Below are 15,732 nucleotides of genomic sequence, written 5' to 3' on the forward strand. Positions count from 1 at the left end.
GACCCTCCTTGTTTGTTTATGGCTACTTGATTGTCTGGGTAGACCATGACTTGACGACCTTGCAGGTGGAGGAGAAAGGCTTGTAAAGTGTATCTGATCATTCTTAGTTCCAAGAGATTAATTTTGAAACGTTGCTCGGCAGGGACCATAGGCCTTGCGTCTCTAGATGGTCGAGGTGCGCTCCCCATCCCTTGAGGGAGGCGTCCGTGGTTAGGACTGTGTTGTGCGGAAGTAGGGTGAATGGGTACCCTTTTGTAAGTGCGGTTCTGTTCAGCCACCATTGTATGTCCATGATCATGACTGGGGTCAAGGACAATTTCCATGTTAACGGTTGAGAATGTTGATGCCACTGCCACTTGAGACCCCATTGGAGACGGCGCATGTGCAGTCTGGTATTTGGCACTGTGTGAATGGCCACCGCCGTGTGACCCAAGACCATTAGTACCTGACGAGCTGACTGAGGGAGTGGTTTGGAGGGATTGTAGGAGCTGTCGGATAACCATCCTCCGTTCGTCCAGAAGGAAAACTCTGTTCCTGGTCGTGTCCAGTCGAGCCCCTATGAAGTGTAGGATTTGAGAGGGTTGAAGGTGTGACTTTTCGTAATTGACAATGAGTCCTAATCTGTGTAGACATTGGAATATGTTCTGCAGATGAAGTTTCAGTATTTCTGGGCTGGAGGCCACTATGAGCCAATCGTCCAGATAAGGAAATATTTTGATGCCCTTCTGTCGAAGGAACGCCACCACCACCGCCATGCACTTTGTAAACACTCTGGGTGCTGTTGAGAGGCCAAACGACAGGACCTTGTATTGGTAGTGTTGAGTTTTGAACAGGAAGGATAGGTAACGCCAGGAGTCCCGATGCATAGGAATGTGCGTGTACGCATCCTTCAGATCGATTGAACACATCCAGTCTTTCTGTTGCAGCAAAGGAAGAATGGTTTTGAGGGAGATCATCTTGAATTTTTCCTTGAGTAAATGCTTGTTGAGTTCTCGGAGATCGAGAATGGGGTGGAGAGATCCCGACTTCTTGGGAATTAGGAAATACGGGGAGTAGAACCCCGTAGAGAGGGAGGAAGGAGAGACACATATCGCCCATTGTTGTAATAGTGAGGCAATCTCTATTTCCAATTGATGTTGGTTCGATGTTCTCCCTCTGATGTAATTCGATGGAAATGGAGGATATGTTGTAAATTGAAGGTTGTAACTGTGTCAAATTATATCCAGCACCCATCGATCTGTAGTTATCTCCCACTCATGGATGTGCGCTTGTATTCTTCCCGCTGTGAAAGGTGGCAGTGGAGGTGGGTGAGTAACTCCTAAAAAGAGGAAGGCGTTTTGGGAGCCGGGGTAGTTTGTTGTCCTTGAGGTCTTTGAGCATGCGGGTGACCCCTGCGGTTATGCATCTGCTGTTGAGGCGCTGCTCGTAGTGGTGGTTGGTATGGCTGTGGCCTGTAAGATGTGTATGGACGGTATGGTCGACGGGTAAATGTCGGTCTTTGAGGATGTGTATAAATGCCTGGACGAAGCTGCATAGGATTGAGGATGCATTAGACTCTGCACCGCCACCGACTATTCTTTTAACTGGGTCACAGTCTCTTGGAATCATGTTCCGAAAAGGTTCTCTCCTTTACAGAGTAAATTGGCCAGTTTTTCGTGCACATCGTCATGAATGGCGCTGGATCTTAGCCATGCCATGCGATGGGCTGCACTAGCTCGTGATGAGGTTTCGAATGCTAGTAAACCATTCGCAGTAAGTGCCTAATTCCCTCCTCCATATCTTGGATGGGTTGTGGAAGCGGGTTTGCTGGATCTGGTAACGGCAGCTGATGTTTCAATGTTTGTAGGCACTCATGCAAGTATTCCACAATTTAGAACCGATGTTGATTAATTCTCGCGGTCAACATAGATGCTTGGAATGAACGTTTTGCAAATTCGTCTAAGCATCGATAATCCTTACTTGGAGGGGTAGCGGAATGTAAGCGTGTTTTCTTCGCTCGGTGTAATGGCGACTCCACCACAATGGAAGCGTGCGGTAACTGCAGCACGGAATAGTAAGGGGATGATTTCATCTTATACTTGAGATCTGTCTTTCGGGAGACTGCTGGGATCACAAATTGAGTCTCCCCTGACTTCTCCAGTACGCTATCAAGAACCTTATGAGATGGAAGTGAGGTAGGCTCCGATGGAAGATCAAATATCTTTAAGAGATCTAATGCCTCCGTTCTAGGGACCTGAACCTTCTGTACCTCGAGATGAAGGACCGATCCAAGCTTTTCTAGAAACTTGGGGTATATCAGGTCTTCCGGTGGGGAGTAGGGTTCCGCCGGTTCATCTGGGGGGGGCGGGGGGCGGAAGGGTCTGGAGATGGTGGTGGAGATGTTGGCATTGGAGAAATCAGTGCAGGTGTTGTCTTACATTGCCGAGGTTTCGGTGATGGTATATCCGGGACTGGAGACTTAGGCCTGTCAGGAGATGGCACTGCTGTAGGCTCCGGCGATGGAGGCCTAGTGCTTGGTGCCGAGGGAGGCAATGTGAATCTAGTCTGCATACTTTTGAAGAATCCTGAGAGAACTTCCGAAAGTTGGGTGAACGCTTGGCGGGTCTCCGGAGGCATTGCCCGTTTTTAGGTGGATCTGCCCCCATGGTGGAAGTACCGCCGCAAGGATATCTGAGTCCGATGGTGGACGAGAAGGTTGTTTAGTATGCCAATCCCTACTTGGGAGTTGTTTGTCCTGGAAAGGTTCCTGCAGACCTTGGGTGGATGCACGCTGCTTAGCGGTGTCAGACAGGTCCAAAAAAAACTTGAAGAGGCTGAAGAATGTGATGAGTGAGACGCGACTCATACCCACTCTGCTTCAGATCCAGTCAACAAATTGCTGGAATGTGTAGTGGGTTGTGGGCTCCATGACGGGCGAGTCAGTTGCCTGTTGCTCACTCCTGTTGAAGGAGTACGGTGTTGGACCGAGGAATCCTGAAAAGAGTCCGTCTTTCGTCATTTTTCTGCTTGTGGTTGAGTCTGCGCCCCTCTTTTAAGGAGCTGCTTCAAGTGTGTCGTCGAATGCGTCGAGATCGTCGATAAGTGAGTTGACGGTCTCTTGGACTGCGTCGATGAAGGATGGCGATGCATGTGCTCCGAGTCAGAGGAAACCAGCGCTAAGTGCGTCGGCGTCGCTGGTTGTGTCAGGAGCGTCGTTGACTTCGAAGTAGACGCATGTGGCGTCTGCTTCAACTTTGTCAACTCCGATGTTCTTTGCTGCGAGTTGGCGCACCGATGACGTGACTCTTCATGCTTTGAATGCTGTGTTTTTTCATGCACCTTGGTGTGCGCGTTGACGCAGTCAGATCCCCGACGCTTGAAGCCGAAATGCACTGCGGCCGAGTCATTGATGCAGATTCGCGCTCCCTAGTGCTGGCTCCATGTTTTTTAGGCCTAGCACTTTTGTCACCCCCAAGCCTGGAGGAAGTGGGCTCCATCGAAGCCGCTTGACACGCCTTGCGAGGGAGCGGTTTTGCAGGCCCCAAGGAAGAGTGAGCTTCCGAGTGGGGGGGGGGGGGGGAGCATATGAGCCTCCCTTCGCAGCCCGTAGGGCCTAGATTTTCTCTGCCCGTTGTTGGCGAGCCCTTGGGGACATCTTACCGTAGTGCAGAAAGGAGTCCTGTTGGTGCTCTGGTCCCAGACACCAGTAACATTTGTCGTGGTCGTCCGTTATGGACATTATCTTGCCGCAGGGACAGGGTTTAAAACCCGACGGCTGGGGCAAGTTCTAATTTTTTTTTTTTTTAAACAAAGTCGCTGAAGAAACTCCGATTACAGTTGGGGATACTGAAGCTCCGTGTGCGTTCACGCATGTGGAAAAAACAGACTGAGGAGATTATGTCTTCCTGCGTGGGAACTCGCGCGCAGCCTCAGAGACAAACTTCTGAAATCTACTTTGAAGCTCCGCCTCCCGGGCCCTGATAGACAGTTCCCATGACAGCATGGCTAATTCAGCCCTGCTATCAATGGGAAAAATGCCTATACTGCGGATATCCCCTGAACCTAACAATAGCAACCAGGAACAAAGTATTTAAGCCAGTTGTATAGAGACAGATCAAGAGGAAGGAATTGAATTCTTCCAAGAATACAGATCCCAGAAGGAGACCGGAAATAGATGCGAAGGCTTAACAAGCTCCATTCCCCTCAAGAAGTGAGACACATCTGGAAGAAAAGACAGTGGTTGAACTTGAATATGCTCCCTATAGCAAGAGAGAAAACAACTTTCTTCTTTAAACCTACCCTAACAAGGGCTAACGATTTTCAAATCGTAAGAAAATCAATCCCGATCCTTGTGAACATGGAATCCTGGACAGTCATTACTGTGAGAGGGAGGCCTTAGATGGACACTGCAAAGCAGAGGACTGAGGACTGCATACCATGGATGGCATGGCCAGTCTGGACACTTAGCACCACTAGCTTTGAATGAAAAGTGACTCTCTGAAGTAATATATTATAGGGCAAAGGGAGTCTCATCAATTAGTTAATTATGTACTAGAATAAAAGCCTATGCGCCTCAGCAATCTAGCTGGCTGCCATCTGATTCATATCAGACAGATCCCATTTGGCAACAATTAGATCAAAGGCTCATTGAGAGACCAGCCCCCCAGGTCTGCTACATGGCACCTGAAGAATTCACCTGCCCACTGTCCACTCTTTCTATATGAAATGCTGACAAGGCCCCGAATTAATTTCTGCCCAATGAAGAGGCAGTTTTATCTCTACCACTGTCGGAGAACACCGTGACTGCCTGCTCCACTATCTGAGGCGAAAACAAAATCTATAAGAGCCAGCTGTATCGCCCTGGCCTCAAAATCTGTCGATGGACCAGCTTGCTACCTTCTGAATCCACTGTCCTTGAGCAACAAGTCCTGGAAGTGCGCCCGCACCCCCCCAGCTCATCAACCTGCATCTGACATTACACTGATCTAGAATGGGGATACCAATCCACTCCCGCTCTAAGCGATTGCTTAGTCTTGTTGATTCCAGCAACAATAGATGCCTGGAGGTGGCTTGAAAATCGGAAATCCCCATGGAAAGCAAGGCCCTTTGAAGAGAATGCCTGTGCACCCTCACTGATGGCACTAGGTCTAATGCAGTCAACATGGCTCAGAACCTGTAAGCGTGGACCCTTGGCCGAAGGTGGTGTTGGTGCTACCTGTGGGGGAGACCCCCACAGGTTCCCACAGTTGGGAAGCAAGGCTGGATGGGAAGCAAAGGCCAGCAGGAGCTTCGCCACTACCAGCCCTCGTTCCCCACAGGTTGAGCCCTTGGATGCCGGGGCTGGCTGGTCTTAAGTGGGCCTCAGTGTGGATGATCCCAGATAGCACGGCCAGACGAGGTGGGCAGCCACTAGGAGCCGTTGGTCCGAGGCAGGCAGCAGAAGACGTGGTCAGGTCCAGTCCAGAGTTCAGAGATAGGCAGCAGATGTGGTCAGGAAGCAAGCCAACGTTATTACTAGGGGCCGCAGGAGCTTTTCCCACTGCGGCCTCTTTAAATCCCTGAAGAAGGTGCACATGCGCACCTAGGGGCAGGGGCAGAGGCTGAGGAGGATGCCGGTGGTGGCGTCTTCCGAATGGCGGCGGCCGCCTGAGAACAGGAGGCAGCAAGAGGACGGAGAATTGTCTCCAGGCGTGCTGGAGGGCCCGGGAATGGCAGGACTGCAACAGTCACTGCCTGCTGTGGCCCGGTGCCAGGAGGTAGGGGCTGCCGGCCTATGGCCGGTGATTGTAACAGGTAGCACTCTACTTTCAGATTCCTGACTTAACCAAGCACAACTTCCAAATTTTTTGTCTGCTAGACAAGACGTTTTATCTTCTTATTGAACTGAACTTCCAGATCCTCCAGGACCTGAGATGATTGTAGATTTTATCTGGGAAAATCAGCCAGCCGCACAACTCCTGTAAGAATTGTATCACCTGCTGGAGAGAGACAGAGAGAGAGAGAGAGAGAGAGAGACAGAGACAGAGAGCCCTTAATTCTCCCTCACTCTTCTGTGGCCGCAATACAGCTGCTAAAAAAAAATGGGAACCAACCCAACAAGAAACAGCCGGCCTGGCAATAAATTGTGATCAAGATCTCAGGCCCTGCCCAGGAGAAGGTTGACTACCGCTGCAGGACATTCTCCTGCTCTTGCAGACACTGTAAAAAACAAAAACAAACAAAAAAAACAAAAAAAAACAAACCCAGAAGCTCTTCCAGTTCGTAGCCATCTCAGGCTGCAACCATAAAAAGAGTGCAGTTTCTTCCTGCACTCTTTAACGGTTGCCACAATTGCTGCAAGGAGACCCTGCAAGGCAAAGACAGTCGCAAGCTGACAGGTACTCACCACGGCAAAAATTCCCTCTTGATCTGACCTCTCCGACTGCCTAAGTCCTGTCCCAACAATTCCTGCATTACTCATCATTCAGTCTTTTTTTTTTTTTTTAAATATACTTTATTGTCCCACATGGATCCTGAGCCTTAAAGGAAGGTTTCCCCAAGGAAGAAGCAGTGGAAAGGGAGAGAAAGGAAGAGAAAAAGAGAAACAATGATGTGGGGAAAAGGGATCCAAGCAGAAGCCGGAGCCCCCAGCAAGAAACAAACAATCTGGAAGCCCCCCCCCCCCCCTAGAATCAGGTAGTGCTCCACTGAAGAACCGAGTATGGGCTGTCACTTCAGGAGCTGCTCGCAAAACTTCCCAGTGCAATCTGTAGATCCTGCTCATCTGAGGGAATGAGTTATTCTGTCACCTCAAAAGCCATCTGCAATCTTTCGATTCTGCCTAGCTAGATTGTAGTCCACAGCACAAAATGCTGGAGACAGAATATTGGCAGGCTGGTATGAGCACAGAGGTTTATAAGGAGTGACATCAGCGAGCCTGTTGATCTCTGTCTCCATCTGCTGATTGGCATGCAAAACCCACTGGTCTGAACTAGTCCAAATGGATCAAGAGGCATCTTTATTTCCTCCTTAGATTTACTATTTAAAATACTGTAAACTGGTTAATTAGCTGTCTGAAGACAATCAAGATGTATATTAGGTTCTACAGTTCTGATCTTTATGGAAAAGTGATAATACACAGATTTTACATGTTGCATATCATGTCATAGATCAAATTCATGCAGTATTTGAATGTAATCTGCTTTGAAGTATCTGAAAGGTGGAATATAAATTTAAAAAAACGAAATGTCCAAAAATAAATGAACTTAGCATTGCTTTTTTGTCATTTGTATTTCCTTTAATCCCATCCCTAAGGTCTCACGCATGTATCAAATGGCCATTAATAGCATCACCAAGTTATCAGATAGTTCGAGGTGGTCACATTTAATATGTCTTATAACTATAAACACAGGGATTTGTAGCCACAGTACTGTAGAACATTAAGAGGCCAATATTCAGTAAGCCATTTAGTAAGTAATCTGACTAAAGTTAGCTGGATAACCTGTCCCATATAAATCAATAGGATAAACAACCTGCTGAATACACTTAAAGTTATCTGACTATATATATATATACACCTGGATAACTTAAAAACCTAACTAGCTATGCTTGAATATAGCCTTTTAGGTTTTTAAGTTATCCGGCCTTGTGTGGCCAGATTACTTGCTACTTATCTGGATATCTTCAAAAGATATCTGGGTAAGTAGTGCTTTTGACAAAAAAAAAAAAAGAACAGAAGGGGTCTATGGCCTGATTTCCTTTCTTCCACCACCTCATATTAAAGATGTCCTATCGGGCCTTGCATCCCCCCCACCCTACATTGTATAAATACAAAAAAATGTCCCGGATATCTGCGAGCCATCCTTCCCCCCCCAGCCATGCCGACAAACCCTTCCCTCAGATTAAACTGTATAACTGAGGTCAGGCCCTCAAATTCCTACCCCGCAATGTTAACTAGGACCCCGTTGCACTTCCAACCCCTCCCATACTCTTCCCCCACTTCCTGAGGCCTAAAAATCCCTGCCAGGAGCGGGGTCTGCTCCCGGCGAAGTCCAGCACAGCTTATGAGAAAGCCGCGCTGGAAGTGTAAACTACACTCATTGAGTGTAGTTTGTCAGGGGGTAGGGGACAGGCTCGCAGCAATTTGGTACATTTTTGTATTTATGAGATATGGCGTGGGGGATGCAAGGCCCGATATGGCATCTTGTATATTATGTGGGGAAAAGAGGAAATTGGGTCATAGGCCCCTTTAGTTTTTGTTTTTTTTTGTCAAAAGTGCTACTTACCTGGAAATCTTTTGAAGATATTCAGATAAGTAATAAGTTACCTGGCCACACAAGACCTGGTAACTTTACACCTGCTTGGATGCAGGTCTAGAGCTATCCAGCTATCTTAGCCAGATATATGCGATATTCTATTAAGTTAGCCGGATGATTTAAACACTCCCCAGAGCATCCCTAACACGCCTCTTTTTTTTAATCCAGCTATAATTTTATATATATATGCCTATTTTGCCATTTAGATGGATAACTGAGTTATCCATCTAAATGGCTTTATATATGGACCTCTAACAGTTCAGTTTTATAGTACAAAGAGAAAGTAGAGAGGGTGAGGAAGCAGCAAGAAGCCCAGAAGCAAGCACTCACCATGTCCCTATGCTGCCACCAGGCTGCAAACTTTGCTCCTGCTGTGGCCCAATGAGTTTAAGATGATTGTGGGTGGCAGAGGAACATGGTGAAGATGGGAGAGAGAGAGAGAAAAAAAAAATGTGGTTTCAGTTTTTCCTCCAGTTTCTCCACAATTCCTGCTGGCAACTACAACTTGTATATTTTTCAAGCCCTCAGAGAAATATTATCTTCCCCATTTGTAGTTAGGAGGAGGATTATAGAAAAATATTCTAATCCTTTCACTTCCCTTCCTCTTATCCTATAGGACATGTCTAGGTGACTAGTGCCCTTAGTGGGTTTGATGGATGGAGGAAGTCTCCGCTGGGTCTACCTCTTAGCACCATTCTCTGGCTTATGGAGTAGCAGCAGTTCTCTAAACTACTGCCTCAAGCTTAAGGGTATCACCTCAATGGGGTGCCTGAGCCCTGCCAGCTCCACTCTACAGAACTCAGTCTCAGACACAACCTCAGCCACAGGACCACCCTGTAATCATTCCACATTTATATTTCATAATGAAAGGATAACACATCAAAAAAAGCAAGTTTGCTTACCGTAAATGGTGTTTCTTTAGATAGCAGGATGAATTAGCCATGCTGTCATGTGAACTGTCAATCAGAGCCCAGGAGGCAGAGCTTTTCCAACCAGAGGTTAGAGTTTTGTGCTCTCTGCGGCTGTGCATGTGTTCCCGCGCAGGAAAGTAACAGATTCTCCTTAGTCTGTAATTAAGCTTAGATGTAGCAGAATAGACTGGTCGACTGCCAGGGAGGAGGGAGGGTCAGCATGGCCAATTCATCCTGCTGTCTACGGAAACATCGTTTACGGTAAGCAAACTTGCTTTTTCCCGTTGATAGCAGGGCTGAATTAGCCATGCTGTCATGGGAGTCCCAAGCTCCCGATCACGCAGTCTCATTTCTGTCTGCTATTCCTGCGTGATCATATATAAAGTGGCAGTCGACTTTGTTAAGTTGAGAGAGACTGTAGTACAGCTTGTCTTAGCTTTGCATCGGCCATTGACTGCTGATCTAGGAAGTAATGCGATGTGAACGTATGAAGAGAGGACCATGTAGCTGCTTTGCAGATGTCCATGGCGGAGATGTGCTATGGAGGTTGCCATAGCCCTGACTTGGTGAGCATTTGGTAAGGATGAGAGAGATAACTTTCTCTTCTCATAGCAAAAATGGATGCACTGTGCTATCCAGCTGGAGATAGTGCGTTTACTTACTGGAAGTCCTGGTGCATTTGGGTTAAATGAGACAAATAGTTGAGATTCAGAATGTGTTCTGTCATTGTATTATGCCAACGCCCGCTTGCCGTCCAGCGTGTGGAGCATACACTCTCTATTGTTAGAATGAGGTTTGAGAAAAAACATTGGTAGTTCTATCGTTTGGTTTAAGTGGAACTGCGACACTACCTTTGGAAGAAAGGCTGGGTGAGTCCGGAGAACTGCTTTATGTTGGTAAAATTGAAGATATGGTGCGTAGTGAACTAAAGCTTGTAATTCACTGACTCGTCGTGCGGATGTGATTGCTACTAAAAATACTACTTTCCACGATAAGTATTTTATATGTGCTGAATCCATGGGTTCGAATGGAGGTAGCATGAGTTGTTCCAATACTATGTTCAAGTTCTACGGAACTGGTGGTTTAGAGACTGGTGGACAAACAAGTGACAACCCTTTGATAAAGCGAGATATTAAGGGGTGATTGAAGATTGGATGATTTTGATATGGTAAGCTGCTATAGCACTAAGGTAAACTCTTATCAAGGAAGTTGCCAGATCAGACGCAAACAACGTGTAGAGGTAATCTATGAGCAGTTTTGGAGGACAATCCAACTGTGGAATTCCATTGGATGCGTACCAGGCGGAATAACATTTCCATTTGAATCCATAATTGTGTCTAGTGAATTGTTTCCTAGACTCCAGTAGGACTTTTTGGGTTGCCGTGGATATGCCCTGTTCCGTTAGCAGGAACCGCTCAATCTCCATGCTGTCAAGTGGAGGGAACCATGCAGTGGGTGGAGAAGAGTTCCCTGTTGTTGAATCAGCAGATCTGGTTGACTCGGTAGTCAAATCGGGTCTGTGATGGAGAGTCGGAGGAGGTAGCTGTACCACGTTTGTCTGGGCCAGGCAGGCGCCATGAGTATCAAATGAGCTGCGTCTGCCATGCACTTTTGAATTGTCCTTGTGATGAGTGGTATGGGCAGAAAGGCGTACATTAGAGTTTCCGTCCAAGGAATTAGGAACGCATCTTGCGCCACTCTGTTGGAGCTGGGTCAAAGTGAGCAGAAACGAGGAACCTGCGCCTTCATTTCTGTTGCAAAGAGGTCTATCGTCGGGATTCCCCATTGCAGAAATATTCCTTGAGCTACTTGGTGATTGAGTGACCATTCGAGAGGATAAAAACACTCTTAGTTTGTCCGCTCTGGTATTGGCTATTCCCGGCAAGTAAGTGGCTTGCAATGGAATTTTGATGTGCTAGATGGATGATCCGTAGGGCTTCCTGGCACAGGGACCATGAACCGGACCCTCCTTGTATGTTTATATAAAACATTGCCACTTGGTTGTCCATATAGATCATCAATCTGCGCCCCTGCAGGTGAATTTGAAATACTTGTAGAGCGTTCTGAATTGCTTTGAGTTCCAACAAGTTTATCTGCAAGTTTTGTTCTCGAGTGGATCATAGACCTTGTGTTTCAAGAAAGTCTAAATGAGCTCCCCAACCCTTGCGAGAAGCATCCGTGGTAAGTACTGCATTGTGAGGGGGGGGGGGGGGGGGGGCTGAACAATGCTCCCTTGGATATCGTGGATCCCTTGAGCCACCAACTTATATCCCTCCTCATTTCTGAGATAAGTGTCAGGCTTGCCATCAATGGTTGTGAGTATTTTTTCCATTGCTGTTTCAAGCCCCACTGCAGACGACACATATGTAGTCTGGTGTTTGGTACTGTGAAGATGGCTGCTGCCATATGACCTAAGACTGTCAAGATTTGTCTTGCTGTAGGTTTGTGTGTGTGGAGGAGAAAGCGTAGTAGTCGACACATCTCCTGTCCTCCGGCAGGTACGCTCTGTTGTGTGTGGTGTCCAGACGAGCGCCGATGAACTGTAGGATTTGAGTTGTTTTCAAATTCGATTTCCCATAGTTGATCATTAGTCCCAAGTTTTGCAAGCAGTTTATTACTTGTCGAAGATGCTCAACAAGCTTGTCCGGGTTTGAAGCTACTAGGAGCCAATCGTCCAGATATGGAAAGATTGTCATTCCTTTTTGACGGAGATGAGCCACCACTACTATCATACATTTGGTGAAAACTCTGGGTGCTGCAGAGAGGCCAAAGGGAAGAACTTTGTATTGGTAATGTTGATGTTTGTATCGAAAGCATAGGTAGTGCCACGAGGATGGATGGATAGGGATATGTGTGTAGGCATCCTTCAAGTCTATTGAGCACATCCAATCATTGGGTTGCAGGAGCGGTAGAATGGATTTTAGGGACACCATTTTGAATTTCTCTCTGACTAGGTTCTTGTTCAAGTCTAGGAGATCCAGAATGGGGGGGAGGCCACCGGATTTCTTGGGAATGAGGAAATATGGGGAATAGAAGCCTGTGTTTCGGGCTGTTGGTGGAACTATTCGGATTGCCCACTGTTGTAGGAGAGAGGCTACTTCTTCTCAGAGTTGAGGATGAAACTTTTGTGGCGACAGAACCCCGAGGTGAGGGAGAAGGGGTTTTGCTGTAAATTGAAGCTGATAGCCTTGTTTTACTATATTGAGAACCCAGCGGTCGGATGTTACAGGTTCCCAAGCCGGGAGATGATGTGTAATTCTTCCCGGGGGTGCTTGAGGTAGTAGTGGTGGCTGTATGTTTAAAAAGATTGTGTCAATTTGATGGGGGCTGCAGGTTGCTGGCCCTGCTGCCTCTGGTTCCTTGGCTTGCCTCTTCTATTTTGTGGTTGATGCTGTTGTGTTTGAGGCTGTTGGTATGGTTGGTATGATGGGGGTCATATATGGTTGGAAGAAATGGTAAGGGCGACGTGAAAATTGCTGACGTCGAGAATTCCCGAAGTATTGTTGGGAGGACGAAAACGTAGATGGGGGTCGTTAAAGATTGGACAGCTACAGCTTGTTCCTTGAGCTTAGTAACTGTGTCATGGAATCGCTCTCCAAACAAATTGTCCCCAGTACACGGTAAGTTGGCGAGCTTGTAGTGAAGGTCCTTTTGGATAGCACTAGCTCGAAGCCACGCTATCCAACGAGCTGCAATGGTCGTAGTGGAAGCTCTAGAGGAAGTTTCGAAACCTTCATAAAAACAGCTCTTAGGAGATGTTGAGAGCACTCCTCCATGTCCTGGAGTAGAGATGGAATCAGCTCCGTGGTGGAGATTAGCAGTCCTTTCGTTGCTTGGATGCACTCATACATGTATTGTATCATGTAAAATTGGTGAATCTGAATACGAGCGGCTAACATGGAGTTTTGATATATCTTCCTCGCGAATTCGTCTAGAGAACGATTATCCCATCCCGGCAGGTAGGAGGCATGTGTTTCTGATTTTTTAGACCGCTGCATAGCGGATTTGACCACTATAGATGTATGTGGCAATTGTGGCAAGGTGTAATGCGATGACTTAGGCATGTGGTATTTCAGATCAGTTTTCCGTGATACCACCGAAAGTGAATGTGGAGTTTCCCAAGATTTTTGGAGGACATTATCCAACACTTCTTGTGGGGGGAATGATGTTGGTTCCCCTGGAGCATTGAAAATTTTTAAAAGTCAGAGTGTTTCTGACCTCGGGTCGGGAAGTTTTTGGACATCTAGGTGTAAGATAGCTCCAAGTTTATCCAAAAGTTTTGGATACGATAATTCTTTGGGCGGTGAATATGGTTCCTGTGGTTGCTCTGGCGGGTTGGATGGGTACCCGGTGGAAGAAGATAGTGAGGAGGGAAGGGAAGGAGAGTCCCCGGGTGATGGCGGTTCATGAACTGTGATGCATGCAGAGACAGTCTTGGTGACTGTGAGAGTTCCCCAGGCCTTTCCTCCGAGTCCTGTTGTAGTTCAGGAGAACTGGAGGAGGATGCGTGGGGCAACTGAAACGATGATTGAAGGGAGTCAAACAACCCTGATAATGCCTGACAAATTAGAAAAAGCTTGTTGCGCTAAGGGCGGCATTCGTGGACATGGAGTATTTAATGGAGGTGTTGATGAGCCTCGTAAGTCAGGGTCCAGAAGCAAAGATCTCGATCTTGAAAGAGGAATCTGTTGTCCTGCCTTCATCTTCTTAGGTAATGGTTGAGGATTTTCCTCATACCATGGTTGTGTATATGATTGCGGCAATACCACCGAGAGTAAAGAGGATGAGGCAGGAGAAGAAGGGATTCTTACCACATCTGCTTCAGAGGCAGAGGTGGGCCTTGAAGTTTGTGCACGGTGAGAAGTAGAATCAGAAAGATCACATTCAGATTTGTGTGTCCTTCTGCCTTCCCAGTCATATCTGCACTTAGTATGTCAGTGGTGACTCCCTCCAGAACTCATAGAATGTTTACTATAATGGCTAGGCTCCTCAGTCGAAGATCTGCGTCGACGTTTCACTGTCCTATCCTTGTCCTGTATTAATGACATGGATTTGTGAGCACGCATCTGTGTTGTCTCCCTTGAGGTGGAGAGCGGCGATGAGTGTGTACGTTTTTGTGCCAAGTGCGTCGGCTCTTGTGCTCGATGAGATGATTGTTCTGGATTAGGTGTTGGTTGCGCCTGTTTGGATGGCTGTTTTGTTGGTTCCGGGGTCGGCCGTGCCCTTTCCTGCACTCGGTGTGTCGGCTGAGGCACCAAGTGCGTTGGTTTCGGCACCGAGAGCACCGCCTTTGGTGTTGACTGCAGCCACTTTGGCGCAGAGCGCGTCTGTTTCGATGCATGATGCGCCGGCTGTGATACTGAATGCGCCGGCTTCGGCGTCTATTTGCCATGCTTCTGCTTCGACCATTCTCGGTGTCGTGATGCTGGCGCATCGTGTGCCGGTACCAGCATTTGCTGCGTCAGCCTCTGCATTGAAACACAATTTTTGCCCTTTTGACGATGAGGTCATGGGCTGTTGCGGGCCAGATCCCCGGTTGCCGCTCAGAGTCGCTTTCATCAGTGAATCTAGACTCCCCTTAAACTTGTCGTGGGACTGTTTTGTACTCACAGTTACCCTCGACTCTCCAGGTCTGGAGATTTTAGGGTCCAAGGATGACTCTCTCCTTGCAGCTGGGGTTTGATTTTTTGATGGCCCCGGTGAGGAGTGAACTTCGGAGGGGGGGCGTAGGACCCTCCCCCGCTGCTTCGAAGGTCCTGGATTTTTCGGGGGCCTACTCTGTTTTTTTAGACATTTCTTATCGTACCAAAACATTTCTGAGGAGAAAAAAGCTCCGTGCACGGAAAAAACAAACTAAGGAGAATCTGTTACTTTCCTGCGCGGGAACACAAGCGCAGCCACAGAGGGCACAAAACTCTAACCTCTGCTTGGAAAAGCTCTGCCTCCTGGGCCCTGATTTACAGTTCCCATGACAGCATGGCTAATTCAGCCCTGCTATCAATGGGAAAAGTAATTTTTTTTTATATCTTGAGAAAAAGTGGTACTCAAAATGCATAATTAAAAAGATTCAATTTTTTTTTTTTTTTTTAGGACTACCATACCTAACTTTGGGGTTTTAATGTGATTTATAAAACTGAAACCTGGTTTGTCTATCTGCAACACCGAATACCAGAAGAGGGAAGTAGCAATGCAAGTGCACAAAGCAAAATCTTAAGTGGTGGAGTGAAAGATTGCCTATGAACTAGCCCAACAGACCTCATCCTTTCGGGCTAAAGACTGCAACCATCCCAACATGCCAATACCTCTCTCACTGCTGTTGACTGGGCCGGCAGAAGGAAACCAGCAGTGCCTTAGGCTGCATTGTGATCTTCTGCCTCCTAAGGCCCAAATAGTGTTTTGAAGTATGTGACAGTATGTCTCACATCAAGCCCCAAGTGGCAAAGAAGGATTATATGGCCTCTGCCTCCTTCTGCTGGCCCAATCAGCAGTGGTGGGGGAGGGACAAGAGAGTGAGGGGAGCTGGGGTAGTGGAATTAGGTGTGGGGAAG

At 47.3% G+C, this 15,732-nt stretch overlaps 1 protein-coding gene across 2 annotated transcripts in view; it reads right to left on the reverse strand.

Moving 5' to 3' along the window:
• Positions 1-15,732, reverse strand: part of YIPF4 (Yip1 domain family member 4) — a 77,167-nt gene that overhangs the window by 36,473 nt on the left and 24,962 nt on the right. The gene's annotated exons all lie outside the window — the stretch shown is intronic.

This window comes from Rhinatrema bivittatum, chromosome 3 (assembly GCF_901001135.1).
Source record: "Rhinatrema bivittatum chromosome 3, aRhiBiv1.1, whole genome shotgun sequence".
Classification (NCBI taxonomy): domain Eukaryota; kingdom Metazoa; phylum Chordata; class Amphibia; order Gymnophiona; family Rhinatrematidae; genus Rhinatrema; species Rhinatrema bivittatum.